Below are 17,707 nucleotides of genomic sequence, written 5' to 3'. Positions count from 1 at the left end.
AAAACCTTTCCAGATGAAGCAAGGTACACATGGCAAGGCTCCAAACATGGAGTGATAGATATGTAACACATGAGCACACGCCAAGTTGCTGCACTAGCCAGCAGCCTGGCACCAATATCTGTTGATCACAGACTTATTTCATATGAACCATACATACGAGACGATATGCAACAATTCAGCAAGGTTTTTGTTTTTTACAGTTTTGTGGTCTGTCAAGTTTTCTCAGCATGTATGAGCAATGGTGAGCTTCTGGATGTTCAGTCAAGTTCTTGTGTCCATTTTCAATGACCAAAGGAGCTATCTTCTTCGCGTGCTGCGGGATTAGCTATTGAGTGTACTCATTGTGTGGAATCCTGCTGGCAGGCAGCGAGTACACACAACAGCGAAAGTAACAGACATGAAGAAGACTGCTATTTTGGTCGTCGAAATATTGTGGACAAAAAGGAAACAATAGCATGGCTGAATGCACAGTTCACTGTTTTTAAAATTTTTAATTTTTTGTACCACCACCTCTTCTCTTCTTGGGAATTTTACCTCCCTTTCCCCTAAACTTCAATATTAAACTTATACTTAATATTTTATAATCTCTTTCCGCATCACCGGTATCCCTTTCATTTTTTGGCTCCTTTGCAGCAATTTAAGTTTCCTAATTTTGCTCATCTTTGCTGTTATATATTACTATTAGCATTTTTGTCTGCATCAGGCCATTTTTTTAGTGTTCCCTCCTCTTATCACTGACCTGTGCAAAGTCCTTACTGCACTCTCTCTTTCTCTCTCTCTCTTTCTTTTTTTACATCACTGGATCTCAGATACCTGTTTCTGGTATTTAATTTTGAAATCTCGCACTTAGATTAATGTTTCTGGATGCTTTCACAAGCAACATTCGCTAAGTTTTCTTCCCATCCATACCCTATGTTGAAGAAATTACCCACAAATCTAAAAAGATATGGCATTGAATTTGTCGGCTGATAGCTTCCATGTACGTTAAGCCTTGGCACAACAGACAATTATGGGATTACAAAGGGGTTGGGTTGGGTTGTTTGGGGGAGGAGACCAAACAACGAGGTCATCAGTCTCATCGGATCAGGGAAGGACGTCGGCCGTGCCCTTTCAAAGGAACCATCCCGGCATCTGCCTGGAATGATTTAGGGAAATCAAGGAAAACCTGAATCAGGATGGCCGGATGTGGGATTGAACCATAATCCTCCCGAATGCGTGTCCTGAGTGCTAAACAATGCGCCAACTTGCTTGGTGGGATTAAAAAGCCCCATATGTTATCGATAAAATGGGAAGGCGATACAATGAAAGACACGGATTCTGGTTAAGTTACTGCCGTTTGAATACCATGACATCTAAAACATTACACTTCTCAACAACAGTCCCCCATGAAACATCTTCGAGTTAGCAAAATGTATGTGTCACTATAAAATTATATCACACTTTCAGCTGTGTCAAGTTGTTATACATCCATGAGCTTTTGGTTGAGTGCTCCTAGTTCACTGTGAAGTGTTAACTAAGTGCCGTGTGGGTGTGGGTCTTTAGTCTGGCAGTGATCAATGTAATAATTAGTGAAACTGAAACATTTGGTTTAAAGTTTTTTTCTTTTTCAGACAACAATCTGACACGAAATAATTCATATTCTGTCAGGTACCACTTTGGCACTTGTCAGCATAAATTTTTACGTCATATATTTTGTATTATTACATAATATATAAGGTGGTCAGTTTTACTGAAGACATTGAAATATCTTTAAAACTACACAATGGATCACAGAAAATGAGACATAAAATGTTTCAGACTCACAGTGGGAAAGAGAATGAAGCAAAACATTTTCTCATCTCCTCCAACTTCAAAATCTTAAATTACACCAATTATTTTTTAAACAACGGAAAATCCAGGATGGAATAATGACAACATAATGAAAACAATAGATTACTGCTCACCATGTAGTGGTGTTGCTGAATCACAGATAGGCACAACAAAAAGACTGCCTTCTTCAGAATTACGCAAACACACAAACGTTTAATTCCGATGAAGGCCTTTCTGGCTGCAAGCTTACTTATTTGACAGTCTTTTGTTGTGCCTATCTGCGACTCAGCATCTCCATTATATGGTGAATAGCAATCTATCCTTTTCATAAACTTATTTTTGTTGCAGTTTTAGATTCCCCAGGAAAACTTTAAGGAACTGGCCTATGGCCTGACATAACTTTTTTTCCTTCACAGTTATGCTCTTCTGTACTGGCAATTACTTGGATACCAATTACTTTCTTTGTTTCAGGTGTAAGCACAGAAAGTAATGGATTAATGTTTTTTTGACTGTGGTAAATCTGGCTTGCTTGTAACTGCTAGTATCCTTTGAATATTATCGGTGATCTAATCGAGTAGGCAGAGAGGTGACAGTTACCACACAAGACTAGAAAAACTCCTTGGAAGTTCAACAAAATTTAAATGTAACTTGTCATTAAAGTTGTATTTTCTCGTACATGTCAAAGGAACATATTCAACGATTCTTGAAAGGACATAGTTACACAGTGTCAACTGAACTGTGTTCAACATCTATACCAAGAAAAAGAAGATCTGATGGTACAAAATTTCAGAATAAAGAACTATTTTGGGTGAAAACTGCAGGGAACATGTCAGTAAGAATCCTACGAGATGGCTTACATTCTATCAGTTCTGTTCAACTTTACACATAAGCAGAAAGCCATGAAGGATGAAGTGCTTAAAATATATGACAAAAGAAATGATGAACAAGCGGATGAGTCTGTATACTGCTGCAGGGTGCAACCACTGATCTACATGCAGTAAATGCTGTGTATCATGTAGACTGACATTCACTTATTCAGTAAAAGAAATACAACTGTAGCTACTTGACAAATAAAAAAGTTATACCAGGAGAAGACACTGGTAAATGAAATAATGAACAATCCAATACATATCTGGACACCTGTATAGCTGCATGACCTTTATAACTGTAAAAGATTAAATCCGAAAAAGTGATGACACATGAAAGAAACATAATTGTAAATGAAATGTTAACATTTTGGAAGATGAAGCAGTTGCGATGAAGATCTATGGTTGTGCTAGTCTAATTTGTTTTAATAAAAATTTGTCATAATACAGCTGTTTTGTAAGACTTCCTGAAAATGAAGGTAATACTGACACGAAAAAGGCTGCTTAACAGACATAACAAGAAGCAGAAAGTCTAATGGATCACAATAGAGACTATCAGTTGGACACCTCAATACTAAAGACTGTAAGCGACACGGAGAGATTACAGAGAAATTTGTAACTTAGTTTCAGTCCATTCAGCATAATATCACTAATGTTTATAATCAAACAGTTCTAGATGTAACTGTGAACTCCACCACCAACATTGATCCAAGGATTTACTTTGCACATTGCATAACTATGGATGAAATTTTAAGGTTCAGAAAGTCCTCTGCAAAATACAGTGCAAAAACAAATGCAACAAATTATTCTTGTCTGGAACTCTAAAGTAATAGTGACCATGCAAGTCTGTAATACACTAAGACCCTCATGTGACGGTGGTCGAGTTTGTGCAAGTGAGTGGTATATTAAACCAGTAAAAGAATTACAAACCTGTAATTCCAATGTTAAGTAATAATATTTTGCACAGCCTTAAACTCAGCAATTAGTGTTCAGTTCCGCTTTCGTATTATCAAAGACTCAAGATTCCTAATTTATCTACACGTCAAGGGCAAAACTTTAAAGATTTGATTCAACTTCCTTCCATTATTGACAGAGCTCTTTAATGGGATTTTAAACAGATACAGTTCATTTTTAATGATGAGAAGACAGCGGAATTGTCTGGTTATAGGAGAAAAATTGCTCATCATAAAAATGCACGAGTGCAACAAGCCAAGCTTTTGGTCCTCTAACTAACCCCCTCCCCTTCTGTTACCCACTTATAGTACGCTTAACTCTATGGTATGCAGAATCCAGTATAATGACCTACGGAATGACTTTTATACACAGGTCAGCAGATATGCAGCTATACTTATTTATCATTCAGATTATATAGTCTGATATGAATAGATGAAAACTTGTTATTACAAGACCAGGCATGATTAGTATGCTAATGTCTTTCACTGGCTGCACAGGAATCCTATGTATGGGACAGGCTTAAAATAATTGCTACAGATAGCCTTTGGTAATGTTACTAACATGTTGTCAGGCAAAGCATGGTCAAAAGCAGTCAGAAGTTTACGCGTGGTAGTCACAGCTCTCCTTTCCAATTTTTTTACTACTGATCTTTCTAATATGGATTAATTTCAGAGAACTGTGGAGAAAATTACAGATAATTCTACCAGTAGGTTGTCAGTAGTTAATCTTAGTTATCCTGTAATAATCATCCATCTCTTCATAGATTGCAAAGAGAAGGGGACATATGCTTCCATACTTTTGTAGGAGGCTACTGGAATATATATTGTCAGAGTATCTACATCTAAATCTCTATCTACAAACCACTGTGAGGTGCACAGCAGAGGGTATGTCCCATTGTACCAGTTCTTAGGGTTTCTTCCCATTTCATTCACATATGGAGCATGAGAAAAATGATTGATTGAATGCCTCTGTGCGTGCAGTAATTATTCTAATCTTATCCTCACAATCCCTATGAGAGCAATATGTACAGGGTTATTGTATAATCCTAGAATCGGCATTCACAGCCGGCTCTTAAAACTTAGCTAAGCAAGTTTCTTAGGATAGTTTACATGTGTCAAGAGTTTTCCAGTTCAGTGTCTCTGTGACACTTTCCCACAGATCAAACAAACCTGTCACCACTAGTGCTGCCCTTCTCTGTATACGTTCAATAACCCTTTAGTCCTACTTGGTATGGGACCCACACACTTTAACAATATTCTGGAACTGGTCATACCAGTGATTTATAAGCAATCTCCTCTGTAGACAGTTTACACTTCCCCAATATTCTACCAATAAACTGAAGTCTACCATCTGCTTTACCCGCTATTGAGCCTATACGACGATTCCATTTCATATCCCTACAGAGAGTTACACCCACGTATTTGAACAAGTTGGCCGATTCCAACAGTGACTCATTGATATTACAGTCATAGGATACTGCGTTTTTCTGTTTTGTGAAGTGCACATTTTACATTTCTGCATATTTAAAGCAAGTTGCCAATCTTTGCACCATTTTGAAATCTTATCAAGATTTAACTGAATATGTATGCAGCTCCTTTCAGTCAGGACTTCATAAGAGACAGCTGCATCCTCTGTAAAAAGCCTGAGTTTACTATTAACATTGCCTGCGAGGTCATTGATATGCAACATGAACAGCAAGGGTCCCAACACACTTCCTTGGCGCACACCTGAAATTCCTTCTACATCTGACAATGACTCTCCATCCAATAACATGCTGCATCCTATCAAGAAGTCCTCTATCTAGTCACAAATTTCATTTGTCACCACATAGAATCATAATTTTTACAACAAACATAAGTGTGGTACTGAATCACACGCTGTTTGGAAATTAAAAAATACTGCATCTACCTTAATCCAAAGCTTTCAGTACATCGTGTGAGGAAAGTGAGAGTTGGGATTCACGGAATCGACATTTTTTGGAATATGTGATTGTTGGCATTCAGGAGGTCCTTCTGTTCAAGATACCTCATTATGTTTTAGCTCAGAATATGTTCCAAGATTCTACAACAAATTGCTTTCAAGTACATTGGACAGCAGTTTTGTGGATCCCTTCTACTACCCTTCTTATAGACAGGTGTGACCTGTGCTTTTTTTCTAAAGAACTGGGCACAGTTTTTTGTTCAAGGGATTGACAATACATTCAGTTAGAAGAGGGGCTAACTCAGCCACAAATTCAGTACAGAATCTGATAGGGATGCCATTGGGTCCCGGGGCTTTGTTCAATTTTAACAGGTTTTCAGCACCATTGACACTAGCTCTTATTTCATTCATCTTTTCAGTGATACACGGATTAAATTGGGGCAATTCTCCTGTATTTTCGTTTGTAAGTAACATTTGAAAATGGAGTTAAGCATTTCAGCTTTTGCTTTGTTACTGTCAACATTAGTTCCTGTCTCATTTTGTAGGGACTGGACACTAACTTTGGTGTCACTAACAGCCATTGCATATGACCAGAATTTCTGTGTGTTTTGTGAAATATAAGTTGACAATATTCTACTATAATAGTTATTGAAGGCATCACTCATATCTCTTCAGATCCACACACATTTCACAAAGCATCTGTCTATAGGGCTACACTTTGTTTTAGATATATTATGCATTAATCTCTGTCTCTTTACAGCGACTGTATATTGAGGAGGTTACCTCCCATTATGACCTGTTCTACTGGGTACTTATCTGTCCAGTGGATGATCAACTATCCTGTTAAGCTGGAGCCACAGTTCCTCTACATGCTCCTGCCCTGTGCTGTATGTTTCAGGTTCCTCACTGAGATATGACACTACAGGTTTTTAGCTAGTTTACAGATAATTTATATCTCTCAGTTTGGTTTTGTTGTTCTTTGTACTTTAATGATCACTGTTGCCATTACCGTGCCATGGTCAGTGATAACAGTTTCGACGTGGATATCCTGAAAGTGACTGTATCTATTTGTTTCCATTATATCCAATATCTGTCCATCATGAGTAGGGTTGAAACTTCCTGGCAGATTAAAGTAGGGTTCCTAACTATCTGGTCTAGGTAGTTTTCACAGAAGGTATTTAGTAATGTTTCACAGGATGTATTTATCACGTCCACCACAAACAAACCTGTAATTTTCCCAATTTATTGTCGGATGATTGAAGTCTCCATCAGTGATTACAGTATGATTGCGAAACTTATGTACAAGTGAACTGAGGTTTTCTCTGAAGTTTTCAGTTACATTAGGAGAAGAGTTTGGTGACTGATAGATGGATCCAGTTATTTTATGCCCACCCCTGATACGGAGTGTTGCCCCAACAGTCTCATATGCAGCTTCAATTTCTCTCACTGTGGATTCGAGTTTCTTTTCTACTGTGATAAATACACCACCTCCATTTCTCATTTGCCTCCCTTTTGATATACACTTAAATTTTGCACCAAAATATCACTGCTATCAGTTTCAGGTTTCGACCAGCTTTATGAACCAAGTATTATGTGAGCTTCACTGCTTCTCGAGAGCACTCCAAACTCTGGCACTTCATTGTGAATTCTTTGGAAGTTAATAATTAGCGTTAAGGGTTTTTTAAAAAAAACAACCCCACACTCAGTTATTTGAGTAGCAGGCTCCGACATTCTTCTAAGAAAAGGGACACACTTATGTGAAGACAAACCTAGTTTTTGGAATTCTGTACCTCTTGGTCAGTTTCATGAACATACTACATCCCCTATGGGAAAGTGAAAGGGGGGTCTTGTAGAGACGATGATGTCTCCTCATCAAATAGCTGGATGGGTACTTTCACATCACATGTGTAATGAAGTAACCATGTCAAAGCACCTAATGTGACTCATCAAAAAGAACAGTAGCCACATCTCCTAGACAAGAAATGTTAGACAAATGTTAGTTGCCCATGACAGCAAGAATTTACAACTCACTCTCTCACAAAACATGTTTCCTTTGTTAGTTTAACAACATATAGTCAACATTGTCACTGGTCAGAAAGCTGATAAAAGAGTAGATCTGCTTGACGCGCTAGTGACTGGTGACAGGATGGCCACTGCTTTCGAAGACAAATTACCCACTGGTTATTATGACAATTCATAAAAAAGTATGAACCAGGGCTATAATGGATAAAAGCACTATAAACAGAAAAAGGTAGATAAACTTGTTAGACATTCTTAAATAGAAAGTCTGCAGTTCCGTTGTCATTATTTGATGAATCCAATAATAAGTGATAAGGAAACAAAGCAGTTCTGCTGAACAAACTTGCTGTTGCTGCTTCAGTAGGTAATTCCAGTTACTCAGCTCACTGATTGCAATGCTTTGATGTATGGTATCAAGTGCCCAACTGGTTCTAATGTGTCCCTACTCCACTCCATGATGACAACTGCTGTGAAAGGAGATGACACATGAAGCATGCCCACAAAGTAAGTATTGTTCGGGGGGGGGGACTTGTAAAAATAAAGTTTGGCTTGAAAAGAAATGTTTTTACAAGGAAGAGCATTTCTTAAACTATTTTTCTCCAAAGTTGCTACCATTGTCCTGAACTCTGTCATAGGGGGAAATCAACTTTTTGATGCCTTCATCATAGAAAGCTGCTGCTAGTCATTGCTAAACACTATGTTTTGCATCGTCATCACTGTCAAAGTGCCATTCTTCCAAATCACAATTATATCATATTTCATTATGCGATTCCAGAAGTCATTCAATGGTCGATACCCTCGCATGACATATCTCTGTGAACATTTGGTGTAATAATGTACATACCTATTGAAAAAGGGTCAAAATAATTTTTTGATCAAGACTTTTTTTGTTTACAAATCAGTGTTCTTTAATTTGGTGTCACTGGAAAGAAAAGAATCGACCATAAAATAAAATTATTAAAATGTGTACAAATGTTTCCAAATCTGTAATGAAAGCCTCTTTTTCTAATTTTAGGATTTTTTTTTCTCTCCATACTAATTTTTGGTTCACTTAACACCTATCGCCATACTTTTCAACATACAGTCAGCAGTGTGTTTTTCTTTACTTGCCAGATCTGGCACCTTTTAAATAAAGCTGTAATGAGTGTTGCTTAAAATGGCTAAACAACAACGAATAATTGCGACTAGTAGCAGCATTCGCAGAAACAAAGTGTCGTGTGTGTGTGCTTTTTAATCTCTGAAGGACTTTATTGTTGTAACCCCTTAAGGAGCACAATAAAAAGACTAACAAATCTTTGAAAGTCTTAACCATGGCAAGGAAATATAGAAGCCTTTGTTTTATCCCAGTTACTAAACTTTTTGTAACATGGCATAATGTCATCCTATCTCTTACATTACATAGCTTGGCAGGGATAGATGGGTGTCAAATTGAAGATTCAGAATATAGACCGAATCCATTTACACCCCTTAAAAACTTAATGAAAGTTATGAATTACATGAAATTTCAACATTAAGATTACCAAAAGAACACAAGACAGGTGTCCAGAATATATTCAATCCAAGTATCATCATTTAGCATTAATATTCCAGCAAACAGCATCAGAAGTGCTACATGTTCCAGTGGAAAATAAGACTATAATAGTCTAGTAGTTTAATACAAAACTTCAAGAGAAATTTAACAGAAGTTCTGTTAAAGAAAAAACTGCTACCTTAGAACCAACTTCATGGGGTGAAGAAAAATCCAAACTTTAGCACTACTGAATACGTAGTGAAGAAATCAAGGGTATTATTAAAAAAAAGCTATAAAGTTGGAAGCAGAATAGGTAAGGATTTGGAAACACTTGTCCAGACTTTTTACTACAATGATATAAGCTGAATTTCTGCTAATAAAGAAAGTGTCTACCTGTCCCTTCAGGAAATGTCAGAAGAGGATACAAGGGAAAAAGACTAATTTTGTGTAACGTAAAAGATGTGTGTACTTAAGTTATTCTGCAATCTAGAAAATGAATTCATGCTGCATCACTGTGTTCATGTATCCTCAAGAATAAGAATGGAGCTGGAATCATTACACCATTCTGAAAGTGTTATTTTTCAAGCAATTGATCCAAATTCATAGATCTACACACTGGACACATTAATGAAGACAGTCAATGAATTTGTTGAATATCTCATCAAAAAACTTGATACAATATTACATACTGAAATCTCACAGTTGCTATTTAAAATCAAGCATGGAAACACTCCATTACACTTTATGTATAGCTGTAGTGGATTTTGCTGGAAACTATACATCTGTTCCTGGAAGTTGCACAAGAGTTTCACTGACAGAACATTCAATTACTCTTTATAATTTCTGTGTAATATAAAACAGTAGTCTTCATTAAGCCAGTGTCCTTTTGTTGCAAGTGACTGACTGTAGCACAATATACAAACACATTCTGTTTTCCAAAAAATTGTTCTGACCTATGTAAAGGAACAAATACCAAACAGTCAACATGACATTTACTTCAGTAATGACAATTATGCACAATACAAAACTTTAAGAACTTTGTAAATGTGCGACATCACAAGCAAGATCATATGTAATTTCAGAATGGATTTTTTAACCACTAGTCAAGACAAAAATGCACATGACAGAGTTTAGCCACAAGAGAAAGTTTACAGTGTTCACATGACAAGCAAATTTTAAGTACAAAGCATTAGTTTACATTTGCCCAAACTCTGTTTCCAGGAATACAAACATTTTATGTTACAACACAGTAGATAACAAAATTCACAAAAATGTTACCGAAATGATATTAAATTGGTTTTACCATTCTTGGGACAATACGCAATCATTTTTTTTTTTTTTTAATACCAATGAATGAAGGCAGACTGCTGATAAAGTGTATTTCATCATCTACTAAATTCATATCAATGGTGGCCTGGAAAAATTCTGGAGACAAGTGGTTGGTTGGTTGGTTGTTTGGGGAAGGAGACCAGACAGCGAGGTCATCGGTCTCATCGGATTAGGGAAGGACGGGGAAGGAAGTCGGCCGTGCCCTTTGAAAGGAACCATCCCGGCATTTGCCTGGAGCGATTTAGGGAAATCACGGAAAACCTAAATCAGGATGGCCGGACGCGGGATTGAACCGTGGAGACAAGTGAAGAACATATAGATGCAAAGGGCAAACTTTTAATGAACCTTTCCTATTGACACCAGTTTGTGAAATGACCTGTATTTCAATATGTTCTTTCAATTGTAGTTGTGATCAAACACATCTAGAAAAATTATTTTAACCCTCTTACATTAGGTACTTCCTTACACAGATTTTTCACAAACATCTGTGACACGAGGACAAAATTTCTTTATTTTCGGCAATTTTAAATGAAATGGGCATTAGTCCTCATGGTGATAGAGGTCTGGTTGAATTCAATTTTATGTCCATTGTTAATGCAAGTTTTGTTCCTGCCAATTCCTCTGAAACATCTCAATAGCATCCGTGACAACAAGTTCAAGGCAGACATAAAAAAGGTAGTTTACTCTTACCCGACATCTGCCTCTTCTGCCACTGTGTATACTGAAAAAAAAACCACTCATTTGTACCCATATCTGCACACTTTAAATCACCATCCAGCCAAATAGCATATACTATTCTAAAGACATGGACTCACTGAGCAGAAGTCGCCTCTGATAACAACTTGCCACAAGAAACGAACCACCCATGAAAAGAATTCCATGAGAACGACGCAGCAAATAAATATTACAAGCAATATCAGGATTTACCCACTTACAGAAATCTGCTTATGGGGAGAGAGAAAAGCCTTGTATTTTTTTCCATCCTGCGACATGGAAGATTAATCAACTTGTGAAGTGACATAACATCAAAACAATCTTAAGCTCCGGATAAAATCTTAAGCTCATTTGCCAAATAGTATTACACGTCTGTCAAATAGCCAACCACCATTTAAAAAACAAAGTAAAAGAATTTCTGAATGACAACTACTCCTACTCAAAAATGGTATAAAGAGAACTTACGTTAAAGTGACATGTTCCACATCATTATGAAATGTTGTATTGATGATCCATGGAACACGTATTAATGAAATGAAATGAGGACTGTGGAAGATAATGTACACCTCAGAAGTGAGTGTGGACAATATTATCAAACTGAACACGAGAGAGGTCTGCAACAACGTCAGAGAGAGAAAGCGATGTCTAAACAGGCACTGGAAAACAGATAAAAAATTTCATATTTCCGTTCATCATGTTAGATGTTTCATTAAAGACTGCAAATGTGGCAATCATGATTTAAATAATTAAAACTGCACCAGTTATGGTTTGATGCTTAACGCAACGCATTTTAAGAATTTATTCTCATTTTGAAGTGCATTCGTCATATAAATGAATGGACATATGCGCCCGAAAATGAGAATATATTCTGGAAAAGCATTATGCTAAGCATCAAAACAAGTACCTGGTGCAGTTTTCATTATTTGAAACAAAAAATTACAGTCTACAGTACCTCTATTGTCACAAGGGCTAATGGCTTCTGGGATAGTGTAATAATGTAAGCTAAAGAGATCAAAACATCTAATAAAGTCCTGAATAAATAAAGTAATTTACAGTTGTGTACAGTGTGGAACACAGACATTGTGACGGTTGATTGGGTGCAGCAGATGCAGGATTGGGGAGGGGCAGCCTTAAACGACATAAGACAAGCACAATTAGTACTGCGGCTGTATAAGGACAAGGCCATGACAATACAGCAGTCAGTGACCACTTGCAGCAGCTAGAAGAATGAGAAGATTTTATTCCATCTTATCGTTGCATGACCATGCATTCATACATGGTGTACGTAGCTTATTGAGAAACACTGCAGCGTATTTCATCCAGGAGGCAGAAAAACTCTTAACATTTAAGAAACTTACTCATAATGTAACGATCTTAAAAAAACCTTTGTAGAAACTTATTTTTGATGACTATTCCTAACTTTTTAGCAGTATGTGTTATTCTTATTACATTCCAGGCCTTGTAACAGAATATACAATTAAATGAGCTGACTGACAAAATTTGTTGGCAGCCTATACTAGGACTCCAACATTACCCTTTAACTTAAACAAAACTTTTTTTTTTTGCACCTTTGTAACCATTAAGTCAATGACCACAACGAAATTTTTTAGCATTATGTACTCAAAGACCCACAAGTAAATTATGAGAATAGCTAAGTATGACTGATCTTATACCAGCAACACACACTATTTACATGATAATGGGTGTGAAATTTGCTACTGCATTTAGTATTACTTATATTTAATTTTCTAAAGGCCAAGTGGGTGATGGTAGTTTGAACACACAATAAATAATGGCAATGTTACAAGCAATCCACAAGAACAAGGTTGTGAAACTAATAATCACCAGGAAAATGTAAGACAGCAATATCTAAATTTCACAATAATTATAAAGGGAAACAATTCTTTCATTTAATGTCAGTTGTTATCAGTTAGTTGTAACAAAAGGCAGGGCCATTGTTTTGTGCATCCACTGACAGCACTCAATTAGTGCAGAATGAAATCATTACATAAAGGGGGCAATTCTCTATTTGCCATTTTGCATGGGAGGACTTTAATTTCAGACGTAAAATATGCGGCTGCTGAAGTGAGTGTCACTTGTACTGGACTTCTGTTAAAAAGTACACTGCATAAGGCATGCCATTCCACATAGTAAGCAAACTTATGATTAGTCTATAGACCAGTTTTCCACCAGTGATAGATAAATAGTACAGAAGTCACTTCTGAACTAATTAATAATAAAACAAGAGAGCATACACGAGATCAATGCCTCAGCGTTCTCTAAAGTAACTGAGAGATTAATGAAATAACAAATCATCAAATACTTAAACAATCACAGTTAGTCATGAATTTTTTTTAGATAAGTTGGATGCAATGGGAATAAAATGGCCAGAAACAAAGTGGTTTCAATCACATTTGCAAACTAGGTCACAGATTGTTGAACTTGCTTCAGCTCATTCTAATAGTAAAACGAGACTAGTATCTGATGCAAAGAGGGATGACTGAGTACTTTTTAATCTAATTGAAGTAATAGCAATGCTGTACTTGTCTATGCAAAAGAATGTTCCTGCTGTTGGTTTTCTGTTGCAGATGCAATGCAATACATCTCCTAGAGATGGTATCTGTGACAAGACTAATTGTAGTGAATATAGTGTCAGCCAGTGTTCGTGTTTTATACTTTTCAGTGATGTAATATGATGTGTTTACATTTCTTCAGGAATGTAATTTAACTTAGTACCATGTTCTAGTTATATCACTGATTATTCTCCTTGCACACATAGTGGTTTCATTTTCTAATCATGTAACAAACGAGGTGGCTAAACCATTGAATGCACTGGTCCCGTATTCTGGAGGAGAGTCCATGGTTTCTCCAAGTTGTTAAAGTGAATGCCAGGATGGTTCCACTGAATAAGTCATGGCAGAGTTCCCGTATATTCTCCCCTAATTCTGTCCTACTTTGTTTATGTTTTATATTCAGTGTGATTCATATTAACATTTAAAAATCCTCAAGTGACATAAATCTTGCTAAGACAAGTAGTTCAATATAATATGAAGGCATGGTGTCCATTCTTTCAGACTTATCTGAAAGAATAGACACCATGCAGAATCCACAGCTGTGGTACGTATAATGTAACCGGAGGTGAAGGAAGGGAAGGAAAGGGAAGAAACCAATGATATCAGCTGCATTCAGACTTTATGCGCAATCAGCGGCAATGAGTGAAAATACATGCCGCACTAGGACTCTGACCTCCTACTCGCCAGGTGGTTGCATTAACCACTGCGCCACCTGGACACAGTGTTTATCGCAAATGTGCGGACTATTACAATACGCTCCCCAACCGACCCACATAGCACCACCTGTCAGCAGTCCCCATCCATGGCCTACATGCCTGCTAATTTTAGATTCCCACTGGAGGTTGAATGTAAATGTGCACCTGCACGAAGGTTGTGGATTAATTGCCCATTGAGGTGAATCACTTACATGAATGGGTAGTGTCCATCTCCGAAAGAACAGACACAATGATTTGCCTCAATAGGCAATTAATTCACAACCTTCAGTACAGATGCACATTTACATTCGACCTCCAGCGGGAATCTAAAATTAGAGAGTATGGAGGACACGAATGAGGACTGCAGATGGGTGGCGTTAGGTGGGAGTGTGGGGCAGCCAGGGAGAGCACGGAGACAGTCCACGCATCTGTGATAAACTGTAGCGCAGTGGTTAATGCAACAGGTTAATAACCAATATCATTAGTTCCTTCACTTCCCTTCCCTTTCTCCACTTCACTCTACCTTCAATTATATAATTTAATTTAAGAGATATACGGCGGCAAGTGTCAGGAAATACTCCAAAAGTGGATAACAACTGTTGAACATGTGATGTCACCAGTTGACGTACATTGCCGCAAGTGCAGAAGATGGGCTTGTCAATCATACTGTCGCTGGTAGGAAGGCAGTGCTACACACTGCTCCACTAACCTACTCTGTTTTCGCAAATGTAAACCAATTCATTGTAGTCTTGTATTACCGTACCACGAGCATTACTCTATCACCTCGGATAATGTAAGAATGAAAACAGAGCACCTTACTGAAGGGATGTGTAGCACTGCACTCTACCAGCGAGGGTAGAGTCAACTAGCCCAATTGCTGAATGTATGGCGAGATGTCATCTGGTGACTTCACATACTTAACAATTATCACTCACTTTTGGGGTATTTCCCAATAACTGCACAGCCTCTTGTGGCGTATTTAAATTACTTGTCTCGGCAACATCTACATCATTTCAAGAGTTTTTAAACATTAATAAGAATCATACTGTATGTATTTATTATTTCTATAATGCATCTGACATTGTCGCAACTTTTATACTAAATGGCACAAGAATGAATAAATAGATAAATAAATTACATGATGTTAACAACATAGGAAAAGACATATTGCTACTTACAATAAAGAAGACATGTTAAGTTGCCGACACGCACAATTACAAGAAACAAAGCTTTTGGCCACAGCCTTCATCGACAAAAGAATGGCATTCCAAGATGCTGGAGCTGGCAGTCATGTGTGCATGACAGTGCTTGCTTGTGTGAATGAGTGGCGTGTGTGTTTCTCTTTTTCTGATGAAGGCTGCGGCCGAAAGCTTTATGTAAGTCTTAATTGTGCCTGTCTGCAAGTTAATGTGTCTTCTTTACTGTAAGCAGCAATCTACATACTGCTGAAATTCCTACCTGGAGTTTCCGTTATGTGGTTTGAAGTATATGTCAAAACAGAATCTATGAAATATCTGTATTACAGTGGCAGCGTCTCTACTATGCTAACGATGTTAAGTATGGTATGTGCAAAACTATCACATCTGCCTGTTTCACATGAAAACAAAGTTTTTAAGGCCTTTTGTGCTGTTATAGCAGTGTGCACTTATGAAGGGATGTAGTGGGGCGATGCACTGTGGCAATGAGCAATGTACCATTTCACACTCCAGCCAATAGCATCATTCTGAAGTATGCTCATCAGGGTGTGTTCCCAACATTTAGCGTTAGTTGTCATTTTAATTTAGGCATAGTGAGGTTACTTAGCCACTACGGTGTTCTTTATGTGTGATATGAAGCAAACAGGTATTATGTTAAGTAGCGACAGCGTATAAATTTTGCTAGAGGGAGTTGGAAGCAGAAACAGTGAGTACAATGTTAACCCCTGTGTTGCCAGTTACCAGGGTAGGTGACGGCTGGAGCATGAGGCATGGGGCAGAGAGGGCGCTCACTGGCACCATCACAAGGTATTGTCTCTCTATGGGGAATGAGCCGTGCTGCTGCCTTTTTATGTGCACCCAGCTATAGTTGCAGTTATTTTGAGAAAAGAACAACCTGCTTTCATAGTATACAAATCAGAAGAACCCTACAGTTTACACTGTGAGAGTAAAAAATGACAGTTGTTAACGTTTTGCTACTAGACGATAAATTATCAGCTTTTTCCTGAAATTTCACAGTATAACACTTAATTTTTTTTTCTGTTCTACAGACTAGACAGTTCAAGATCTGGCTCAGCCAAATACTGCAAGACGATGAAAGTGGAAATCCTAAATTGGGAATATTTAGTAGTGCACTTCTAGTTATGGCGTTCTCTTGAAAATCACTAGAAACCTCCCAAAAAACTTGTTTGGAACTGGTGGATTGGAACCATTTTAATTCATTTCTGGGACAACGGTGTCCGATGTGTTGGGCAAAAATTCTAATTAGAGTATTTGTAAGGATACAGATTGATGGTAGGCAATGAAAACCTAGTACGCATAACTCCATTTTGTTAAATTTACAGGGAAAGCGAAAATGGTATCTTAAAAATATGTAATGTGGTACAGATAATGTTACTATATGCGTATCTATATAGTATATGCCTAGTTATATAGGCCTAGACAGATAGAGAAATTCAAGCACTTTCAAATCTCTCTTTGGTAATGAAGTTACCGGTTACTGAAATATTCACAGAAAGATGAAGTTACGAGATTTTCATTGCCTAGTATTGATATGTGCACTCTTCCTCCCTCAAGACACAGATGTCAGATCAAAATGTTGTTTGCAGAAATAGTAATGGCAATTTAAAACAAAGTGTGATACAGAAGTACATGAGTTTTTCAGCCACAGAAATCTTCAACCTCCTTGCCAGTGGCTTAAGAATTCAACTGATAATTAATAAGATTAACTTCAACTAAAACCACATGTCTAAAAAATACTGTACTACCTCACAGAAGTAGTTTGTAAATGAGAGGGGGGGGAGGACACACACACACACACACACACACACACACACACACACACACACACACACACACACCACAGAGAGAGAGAGAGAGAGAGAGAGAGAGAGAGAGAGAGAGAGAGAGAGAGAGTTCGAACATTTCTGTGCAAAGTTCCATTCTTGACATTGCAAATACGTGCAAGTCTAACTTTTCGTGGCTACTTATAAAGGGCTCACAACGGATGCTCTACTTTATACACTTATTACGTGATCTTATACGTACAAATTGTGAACATTGAAACACCACTCGTGGGCTCCGTTCTTTGACGGAAATGGGTAAGTTTGCATCCCTATAAATT

General features: G+C 37.5%; 1 protein-coding gene across 4 annotated transcripts in view; it reads right to left on the bottom strand.

Moving 5' to 3' along the window:
* The window catches only part of LOC126236488 (protein regulator of cytokinesis 1-like), a 148,995-nt gene that overhangs the window by 130,728 nt on the left and 560 nt on the right, over positions 1 to 17,707 (bottom strand). The gene's annotated exons all lie outside the window — the stretch shown is intronic.

Source organism: Schistocerca nitens, chromosome 2, assembly GCF_023898315.1.
Source record: "Schistocerca nitens isolate TAMUIC-IGC-003100 chromosome 2, iqSchNite1.1, whole genome shotgun sequence".
Classification (NCBI taxonomy): Eukaryota; Metazoa; Arthropoda; class Insecta; order Orthoptera; family Acrididae; genus Schistocerca; species Schistocerca nitens.
This window is presented reverse-complemented; position numbering and strand designations above follow the sequence as displayed.